The sequence below is a fragment of the Garra rufa genome, chromosome 9 (genome assembly GCF_049309525.1).
Source record: "Garra rufa chromosome 9, GarRuf1.0, whole genome shotgun sequence".
NCBI lineage: Eukaryota > Metazoa > Chordata > Actinopteri > Cypriniformes > Cyprinidae > Garra > Garra rufa.
In genome coordinates, this window is record NC_133369.1 from 47,874,951 (window position 1) to 47,885,982 (window position 11,032).

The 11,032-nt window shown below is 45.2% G+C and overlaps 1 pseudogene; it reads right to left on the bottom strand.

Moving 5' to 3' along the window:
- Positions 1-6,081: 6,081 nt before the first annotated feature.
- Positions 6,082-10,712, bottom strand: LOC141343284 (serine/threonine-protein kinase pim-3-like; annotated as a pseudogene).
- Between the last annotated feature and the right edge of the window lie 320 nt (positions 10,713-11,032).

Sequence of the window (11,032 nt, forward strand, 5' to 3'; positions counted from 1 at the left end):
ACACCTGCACGTAATCATCACCAACACATAAAAGACACTCTCCACACACCACTCATTGTCCGGGCTCGTTCCAGAGAAAGCGGACTTCCAGTAACTCTTGGCGAGTATCACTATCGAGATTACTTACCCAATTGTACTTACCTTATCTCTGTCTCGTTCCAGTCTTCCAAGCGCCAGTCCTCTGTGTCTTCTCAGTATCCTGTCATTAGCGGTGTGTGGCCGTAAGCTGACTTCCGCGTCAGCGGAGGGTGGTGGATCCACGAACTCTCTGAACCCCTCTGGCTTTCGTTCTTGGAATCCTCCAGTCTCGCCACCTAAAACGGAAAGGACCTGTTACTCTCTTCACGTTACCATCCAGCTCAGTATTCATCACTTCAAGTCTTGCTCACCTTCACGAACTCACCATTCACCTCCGGCACTGCTGCTTGTATAAATAAAACACCATTTGTATAACACTTACCTTCTTGTCCCGTCTGCTTCATAACAGAAGCCCGGACCGTAACAGTAAGCAGCATGAGTGCTCAGGATCCATTCCAGGAACTGGTGGATAATCTGCGGAAGGTTTTGTTGTCATCCCCATCTGTCACCCCTTCCGCACCACCGGCACCCGTACCTCCATGCACTTCTTCGGAACCACCATCCAGTCCCATGGCCCGACCAGCGCCCTACGCTGGCGGGGCGGAGGAGTGCAATGGATTTCTACTGCAATGTTCTCTTGTCTTTACTATGCAACCAGCGCTCTATCCTACAGACCAGTCTAAAATAGCGTTTATCACCTCTCTTCTCACAGGACCAGCTTTGAAGTGGGCCGAATCGATGTGGCAGCAAAGCGGGCCGACCACTCGTTCCATCCAGGCATTCATCAATCACTTCAAAGAAGTGTTCAACCGTACAGACGGGGAAGTATCAGCGGGTGAGCAGCTCTATCACTTATCACAAGGATCGATGTCCACTCATGAGTATGCTTTACGGTTTCGAACCCTAGCCGCTGCCAGTGGATGGAACGAGCGGTCGTTGCTGACCACCTATCGTCTCGGGCTCGAACCCCGTCTTCGCCTCCAACTAGCTGCGTTGGATGACGCTATGGGTCTGGAGCGTTTCATACAGCAATCCATTAGATGTTCTGACCGCATGCAATCATATCAGACTCTCTCCGATGTCTCTCCTAATGCACTCCTCCGCCCAGTGGAGACCGCCAGCCCTCCAGAACCAGAGCCGATGATACTTGAATCTGGTAGACTATCATCCGCTGAGCGACAGAGAAGGCTGACCCGGGGTCTGTGTCTCTATTGTGGAGCCAGTGGGCATGTTCGGATGAAATGCCCCCTTCGTCCTGTTCCTACCGCGGTGAGTGTCATCCAATCCGAAGTTGAAAAGATGTATCCTCTGTCTACATGTGTTCAGTTAACCACCTCCACATCTTCTGTCATAGCCCACGCTCTCATCGACTCCGGGTCAGCGGGGAACTTCATCTCGGGGAGCCTCTGTCGCCAGTTACAGCTCCGAACCGAAGCTTCGTCGAGCGTCTACCAGATTCAGCCCATAACACGTTCCATCACAGCACGACCCCGTATCCATCGTAAATGCCAATCCATCCACCTTCAGATAGGAGCTCTTCACCAAGAACTCATCCAACTTCTGGTTCTGGAGGGGGCCACCATGGACATCATCTTGGGGCGCCCGTGGCTGGTGAAGCACAATCCCATCATCTCTTGGGGCAATGGAGAGGTAATCCAGTGGGGTCATGACTGTTTTCCAGAGTGCTTTCCAGAAGCTCCACGCCCTATACCAAGACCCATTCCTGTCTGCGCCACATCCATCGAGAGCCCTTTGGAGCAACGATCCACCGAGGTTCCGGATACCTACTCCTCTTTCCAGGACGTCTTCTGCCCCAAGAGAGCTTCCCAGCTACCTCCCCATCGGCCATGGGACTGCGCCATAGACCTGATTCCTGATGCTCCTTTGCCCAGAGGAAGGATCTACCCGTTGTCACTTCCGGAGACTAAGGCCATGGAGGAGTATATTCACGAGTCTCTCCAGCAAGGATACATTCGTCCCTCCACTTCTCCCGCTGCATCCAGCTTCTTTTTCGTGGCGAAAAAGGATGGAGGGCTGCGGCCGTGTATTGACTACCGCATCCTGAATCAAGCCACAGTCAAGTTCAAATATCCCCTTCCTCTCGTCCCAGCGGCCCTCGAACAACTCCGGTCAGCCACCATCTTCACGAAATTGGACCTCCGCAGCGCTTACAATCTGGTGAGAATACGGAAGGGGGATGAGTGGAAGACGGCCTTCGTGACCCCTACAGGCCACTATGAGTATTGCGTCATGCCCTATGGCCTGGTCAACGCCCCTTCCGTATTCCAAAACTTCATGCATGAAGTCCTCCGGGAGTTTCTCCATCGGTCAGTAATTGTCTACATTGACGATATCCTCATCTACTCCCGGAGTGAGACTGAACACATCCACCACGTTGCGGAGGTCCTCCAGAAACTCAGGGAACACCAACTCTTCTTGAAAGCAGAAAAATGTTCATTCCACCTTCCATCCGTTCAATTCCTGGGATACATCATCGACCGTGAGGGTATTCGTATGGACGAGAGGAAGGTGTCATCTGTCATGTCCTGGCCAAAACCCTCTTCTGTCAAAGAACTCCAGAGATTCCTCGGTTTTGCTAATTTCTACCGCCGTTTCATTCAAGGTTATAGTATCATCACAACTCCATTAACCAACCTACTCAAAGGAAAACCAACCAAACTTACCTGGAACCCCGAAGCCGCCGCAGCCTTCCAATCCCTCAAGGACGCCTTCACCCAGACTCCTATTCTGCGCCATCCAGATCCAGACCTTCCTTTCGTGGTGGAGGTGGATGCATCAACCTCGGGAGTCGGAGCGGTTCTCTCCCAACATCACGGAACTCCACGTTTACTCCATCCATGTGCCTACTTCTCCCGGAAGTTCAGCCCGGCGGAGAAGAACTATGACATCGGCAACCGGGAACTTCTCGCCATCAAGCTCGCCCTGGAGGAGTGGCGACACTGGTTGGAGGGAGCCAATCATCCTTTCCTGGTACTCACAGATCATAAAAACCTCCAATACCTCCGTGATGCAAAAAGGCTGTGCCCACGTCAGGCCAGGTGGGCACTGTTCTTTTCAAGGTTCCACTTCTCCATCTCCTATCGTCCCGGTCCAAAAAATATAAGAGCAGATGCCCTGTCTAGAATCCACGACTCCACTGATTCCACTGAACCTCCCAGCAATATCCTCCCACAAGACATCTTCATCAACCCCATCGAATGGTCTGCTCCCCCTAGTGTCGCTACTCCTGCTCCTCGCCCTCCGCCGGGCTGCCCTCCTGATCGACGTTACATTCCTAGGACACAACGGGTAGATCTCATTCGCTCCATCCACACTTCCCTGGGCACTGGACATCCCGGGACCAACAACACCCTCTCGCTGCTATCCGAGCGCTTCTGGTGGCCTGGGATGGCAAGGGATGTGCAGCGGTTCATCCAGGGGTGCAAGGAGTGTGCCATGTCCAAAAGTCCCAGGCATTTGCCCGCAGGTAAACTCCATCCCTTGCCAATCCCGAACCGCCCCTGGTCACACCTGGGAGTAGATTTTATGACGGACTTACCAGCATCGGATGAAAACACCTGCATCTTTGTTATAGTGGATCGATTCTCCAAGTTCTGCAAGTTACTGCCCCTGAAAGGACTACCCACTGCCTTTGAAGCAGCCCAACTCCTGTTCAATCACGTCTTCCGTCAGTATGGAATACCTGAGGATATTGTATCGGACCGCGGTCCTCAGTTTATCTCCCGTCTATGGAAATCCTTCTTCCGTCTCCTAGGTGTGACCGTCAGCCTCTCCTCTGGCTATCATCCGCAGTCCAATGGCCAGACGGAGAGGAAAATCCAGGAAGTGGGGCGGTTCCTCCGGACCTTCTGCCACAACCACCAGAACTCCTGGAACCAGTTCCTGGGCTGGGCAGAGTATGCCCAAAATTCACTGCGGCAACCGTCCACCGGCCTCACACCATTCCAGTGCGTTCTCGGATTCCAACCACCGCTATTTCCCTGGAATGGTGAACCATCTGAGGTCCCCGCAGTGGATCTCTGGTTCCGGGAGAGCGAGAGGGTCTGGGACGAAGCACATCACCACCTACAGAGGGCAGTACGCAGACAGAAAGCCTTCGCGGATCGGAGGAGGGCCCCAGCCCCAGAATTCAGGCCAGGCGATCAAGTGTGGCTTTCCACTCGAGATATCCGTCTGCGACTGCCCTCCAAGAAATTAAGTCCCAGGTTTGTTGGTCCCTTCAACATCCTGGAACAGGTCAACCCCGTCACCTACAGGCTTCAACTCCCACCTGAATATCGCATTCACCCCACCTTCCATGTCTCACTACTGAAACCATTTCATCCACCTCTCACTCTCTCCACAGAACCTGACCACGAAGAAGAACCTCCTCCCCCCCTCATGCTGGAAGATGGAGCCGTCTACTCCGTCCGGGAGATTCTCCGGTCTCGTCGTCGTGGTGGTCTACTCGAGTACCTGGTTGACTGGGAGGGTTATGGACCAGAGGAGAGGTCATGGGTCCCAAGAGATGATATTCTAGATCCCACGCTCACTGAGGAATTCCACGCTAGTCATCCTGAGTTCCCTGCACCCCGAGGACGAGGTAGACCACCACGGCGCAAGAGACTTCGGCCCTCAGGAGCGGGCCCTGGGGAGGGGGGTAGTGTCACGGATTGGTCAGGTTCTGCACCCACAATCACTCCCAGATCACCGTCACCTGAGTATTGACTAATGAACACCTGCACGTAATCATCACCAACACATAAAAGACACTCTCCACACACCACTCATTGTCCGGGCTCGTTCCAGAGAAAGCGGACTTCCAGTAACTCTTGGCGAGTATCACTATCGAGATTACTTACCCAATTGTACTTACCTTATCTCTGTCTCGTTCCAGTCTTCCAAGCGCCAGTCCTCTGTGTCTTCTCAGTATCCTGTCATTAGCGGTGTGTGGCCGTAAGCTGACTTCCGCGTCAGCGGAGGGTGGTGGATCCACGAACTCTCTGAACCCCTCTGGCTTTCGTTCTTGGAATCCTCCAGTCTCGCCACCTAAAACGGAAAGGACCTGTTACTCTCTTCACGTTACCATCCAGCTCAGTATTCATCACTTCAAGTCTTGCTCACCTTCACGAACTCACCATTCACCTCCGGCACTGCTGCTTGTATAAATAAAACACCATTTGTATAACACTTACCTTCTTGTCCCGTCTGCTTCATAACAACAGCATTTTGCATCTTTCTGGGACACTTCCTGTTATATAGTTGTAAAACACTGCAGTTTTTCTTTGTGTGCGATTAATGAAGCTAAATTACAAGACGCTGTAGATTCTACATTTGTTACTGTATTTCTTATGCAGTTCATAAAGTCATTACTATACTCTAGCCACTGTGCTAACTATTTTTTTTTTTTTTTTAGTTTTTAATTGTTTTGGTTATTTGCTATGTTTTTTCCACACAATTCCATGTTAGGTTTCCCCTTTTTTGCTCAAGATTTTGCGTTTCTTTCTTAAGAGAATGGGTATTACTGTTGTACAATGGCACAGTACATTTTTCTCTTACCTTTTTTAATTTGACAGGGACAACAGCTTTTAATGTATTAGAGAAGACAGTGTTGCTATTCATTTTATCTAGTTTGTGTGTATTTATGGGTACACAGGGCAGTTGAGATAAATCAGGCATGTTATTGGTGAATCTATCTTTGGTGGTTGGAACAATAGTTCTACCCAGACGATAACGCAGAGCCATATAGTTAGTATCAGTAATACGCAGCATGCACAATACAAGAAAATGGTCAGTAATATCATCACTGTGAGGTACAATATCTCTATCAGTAAGATCGACTACATGCGACATAATTGAATCTAGAGTATGATTAAAACACCCAACTGCTTTGCCTTTACCCTTTAGGATTGCAGGTATCTACGCAGAAACATTGAGAACACAAGCACCAGGAAAACAGTGAGTGTGCACCTTACCTTTCGGTAGCACGGACATGCCGGATTCTCAGCTGATCACAGAGTCGCATTCTGTCTCACGAAGGGGAGCGAAGTGGTTCTGAAAACCAGAGGTGGCGGAGGGGGTGAGGTCCTCTTTCGGGGTCTGGCTCGTGTCTTCCACTGCTAGTGCACCCAGAAATTGAAATGATTGTGTATAAATTTGATTTTAAGATAAAAAATAGACAGTAAAGAATGAACTTGACGGAGCCCCAACTTAAAACAAATGAAAAAAAGCAGTACCTAACTCTTCTGCAACCAAAAAGAAAGTGACCCTCTAGTAAGCCTGACCTTGAACCAGGAAGAATTGTGTTCTTGAAGGATGAACAACAATAAAGGAATGAATGGTCAATGAGACTTGTCACTCAAGTCTTCCCAAGCAAGGAAGATAGCAGTCAGCAAGATAGAAGTCAAGGTGTTTAAAAAGGAATGCCCTAAGGTTTTTTATGGCCCATAACTAAGACAATCCTCATCTACACTTCTGAAAAACTTGACTAGGTCAGTTTAAATTAGCTGTGGGTAGTGGCGTGTTATCCACACCAGATGTAACAGATTTCATGTTTTGTGTTCGACGAGATTTAATTGTTTATTAAGTATAATTATTTAATGACAGTAAATCTCCTATTCACTTTATTAATGGTTCTCCATCTAGTTGCAAGTTACTTTAAACTGCGATTTCTGGTGTTCACGTGAATCAGGAAGTAGTGAGTGCTCCATGCAGACAGTGGTTATGGTGGCTCTCTTTAATCGCCGTGTATTTCTGTAAACTTTAACCTTGCAACAGCATCGCTATTTCACTCCATACCCAAGACCATTAAACCTGTGGGCAAACAAACTACAAACACCAAAGCTATGTTGAGGACAGTGCACTTTCAATTACTTAAATTTAGTTCTAAATAGAACAAAAAAAAAAAAAAGTGGTTTTGGAAAAAAACAAGGTAATAAAGATACTATATCTTTGGATGGGGCAAAAATGTAAGTAGTTTCTTCATATAAATATGTCAGAATCTGGCTTGATAGCTCTTTAACTTTTTTTTTTTTTTTACTAATCATATAATTCATCTCCAGAAGAAAGTTAAATCTAAAAATTTAATCTATCGAAAAAGATCTGTGTTTAACACATTTAACACAGCCAAGTAAGATGTATTGTTTACTAATGCCCCTTACAGAATGCATCATTATGAATTATACTCTCTATTGAGGACATCATTTCATTAGGACGGGAAATCTACTAGTACTTCTTAATTTATAAAGTTTTGGCTAGGTTTATCACCTGCATATCTTTAAAAGTTGCTGCAATTTCATATTATGACATATACAACTATATCATCTAATTTTAACTGTATTTTTGTACTTTTATGGACCCATAAACATGACCTCTGTAGGATCACTGGAGGGCTGGGGCCTTTTATCAAATATATGAATGGTGTGGTGAAATGGTGAATAAATAAGACTAATGAAATACACTGTGGTATACAAAATCTGTTTCCGGTCATAAACCGGTTTAATTAATGGAGAGGTATACAGGTAAACACTGTAGTATGCAGGAATTTATTTAGATTCCAGGATTAAAGGCACTAGTTAGGATGAACATATATGCTTCTGGATTAACCCTAAGGCTTTTAGGTACAAATTTTAGTATTTTTATTGGTGTTCTATATCAGTGGTTCTCAAAGTGAATTAAATTTAAATTCATGTTAAAACACAATACATTTTAATTACTCAATACACTTTATTTGAGTAAAGATTTTTTACATTTAAGTACAGTAGTTTTTATTTAACTTTTAGGTACAACACATTTAAATGTAATCATTTATTTTATTTTATTTACCTGTTTGTAAGCACTGTGCAGCGTTAATGTTCAAACTGTGTATTTACAATGTTAAAGTTGCTGACAACAATAAATATTCTTATTAGGAATAAAACTGCCTTGTTTTTGAACTGTGCAGAGCTGTAGCTTAATAGTTAGGCCTACTACGCTACTGCATTTTAATGTTGGTTTTTATGGTGGTATTTGGAGAGCCAAAGATTTTCTGAGGTGGTACTTGGTATAACAAAGTTTGAGAACCACTATGACATGTTTAATTATATATGTTAATTTCAGGTATTTGTTGTCATCACATTTAGCGTAGATGATTCTGTTCATGCCTAGTGGTTTTTGTGTAAATAAAGTCTAGCTTTATTTTTAACAAATTTTCATAGTTTTTGTTTTATGAACATTTTCAATTTAAATTAACATATATTTCCTATAGGTTTAAATTATAACCCTATTTAAATAATGCTTAATGTTTTGATGTTTTTCTTTTGTCTTCCTTCTCCTTTCCCTATGAAAACAGCCACATGCTGGTTTAGACTCAGTCTGGACCAGATCTCTGTAGCATCAGGACGCTGGTTTGTACAGAATTACAACTAGTTACCTACATTTATCCTGACAGTACAATTCAACTGTCCAATGAACAAGAAGACATTGAGATGAGTGTGATGTGATTGGCCACCTGTTGACTGTAACCAGGGATGCTGCTCAATGTCCTGTAAGCTGGGACGGTCGTTCACTGCTGCTTTAAGACACCATGTAATCAATTGACGGCAATCTGTGACACGCAACACAGTACATCAGTAACACAACATCAACTACTTCTCGCTCCGGCTATGATTTCTGTCTGTGAACGGCTGAATGTTTGCCATCTCTTGCCTGCATACAGGTGACTAGGGAAACGCAGTCTGCGAACCCTCCGTGTGCTTCTGAAAGGTAGACAACCGCACAAGAGCTTGTAGAGCATCACATCCAGCGACCAAGCAGTAGCTGGTCCTGCACGATAGCTGCGGGAATGAATCCACGCCGGAAGGGCGAATGAAAGAGTGCCTGAGAGACCTGAGAAGAGAAAGAGATCAGCTAAAAACGATTCAAAACAATTAACTCCCTTTTGTTGATCACATATAAGAACATCCATAGAATATCATATGAGATCTTGTCCTAACCAACCTGCAAACTTCAGTCCTTCAGGAGGTGTCCGCAACCAAAGTCCAGCAGCTTAATCTCATTTGTATCAGTGCAAATGAGCAGGTACTGTGGCTTGACGTCCCGGTGGAAGACGCCACGGCTCTCGCAGTGTTTGAGAGCGTTAATGAGCTGCATGAGCACCTTCTTGGACTGGATCTCATCCAGACAGCCATTCTCCTCACAGAATGTGTGGAGATCCTGGCAAGGATCTGGGCATTCCAGGATCATGACGTAACAGCCGGGATGTTCAAACCACTCCAGCAGCTTCAGGACACTGGGACAGGCAGGAGCTGAATTGACCAGGGTCATCAACGCCACCTCCAGCAGCAGCAGACCCTGACCTTCCTGCAGCGGCAGAGGAGACATGAGAGCCCTAAATGTGGATGTGTGTGTGTGTGTAATAAACCAATAAGACTCAACTTACAACTACCATGTCCTCGTGCTCCTCATTTTTAGTCACGTACTTGATGGCGACCTGCAGACAGATGAACCACAGTAAATTACACCTGCTAATTATGACAATAACCTCATGCTCTGTACAGATTAAATACAGCTTATGTGTCATGAATAAGGAGGAAATGTCTTACTGGCAATCCATCAGAGCTGCGTGTCCCAGCAAACACAGAGCCGAATCCACTTTGACTCAGCATTGGGCCCTTTACATACGCATCTGCAACATATGATCACAAGAAATGTCTTCAAGACAAAACACGTCTCTAAAATTACAAATTGTTACATCAATAAGTGAATGGCCATGTAATAATTCAGCAATGTCTTGAGAATAAGCCTGACCTTCACAAGAGCGTTTGGTGGGTCTCTTGTATGAGGTGGAGGGATCTTCATCCTCCAAGTTCTGCCGCTTCCTCTTCCTTTGAGTTGACTCAGAAGGCAGAGGAGCGATATTGCCAGGCAGCTCTGGACTCCATGGCTGGGTTGGGTTTGACAGTGCTTTCTGGATGTAGTCACCACACTGTCCTCCAACCTCCTGACCAGCAGCCATCTGGGTGAAAGCAGCAGCGGATCTGGAGCGGCCCAAGGCTGAAAGAGCAGCAGCAGTTTACAATCTATTTCACACAATTTGACATTGTGCTTGTTGTTAACATTACTAATTATTACTAACATTATTATAACACTTTATAATACAAGGCTATATATTAAATGCTTCTCTGTGGTGTACAAAAGTAAACACACAGTTATGAAGTAGTTACATGTTCATCGACTGAATTACAAGTTCACTTTTGTTGAACCAAAACCCACAAACTTTGACCAAGCAAACAAATATTACAAAAAAGACTTAATATGACAATCAATTTCCACGTTTTGGACAGTAAATCACCCTTTTAGTATCTAAAGCAGGCTTTTTTTTCTCCCGCTCTTTAAACCACAAACTGTATACACACACGGAAACATAACTTACGTGTTGTCTGTGCGGCTCAGCGATCGACTTTTTCGTTAAAATAGCTGCTAACCTGTAAGATTTGGTGACATTTAACTGGGAATATATGAGATAAGTATGTTAAACTGCACACATTTATTAATGTTAGGGTAGTCCAACAATATACAACATCATACCATAGCATACCGATAAAAAAAACATGAAAAATAAAACACTCACCTCGTCTTTCGCCCATGTGAGCCATCGAAAATATCTCTCCTTCACAAAGAGAAAAGAAAAAAAAGAAGAGAAATGAAAAGAAAGAAAGCAAAGAAAGAAGATAAGTAAAAGAAACACTTCCAACCGAATAAAAACAAATAAATTGAATAAAACTCTCCTCAGAAATAATGTAACGTTAAGCTCCTTCAAAAAGTAAACTTAAAGAAAATATCCTCCTAACTCCACAGAAATGCTCCGAACTCCTTCAAGAATCTCTTCGCACATTAAAGTCTGTCTCCAAAGTCTCGCCTTCAAACAACCCAACAATCAAAAAATCGACGGGTTTAAGTAAGGGATAATCAACGG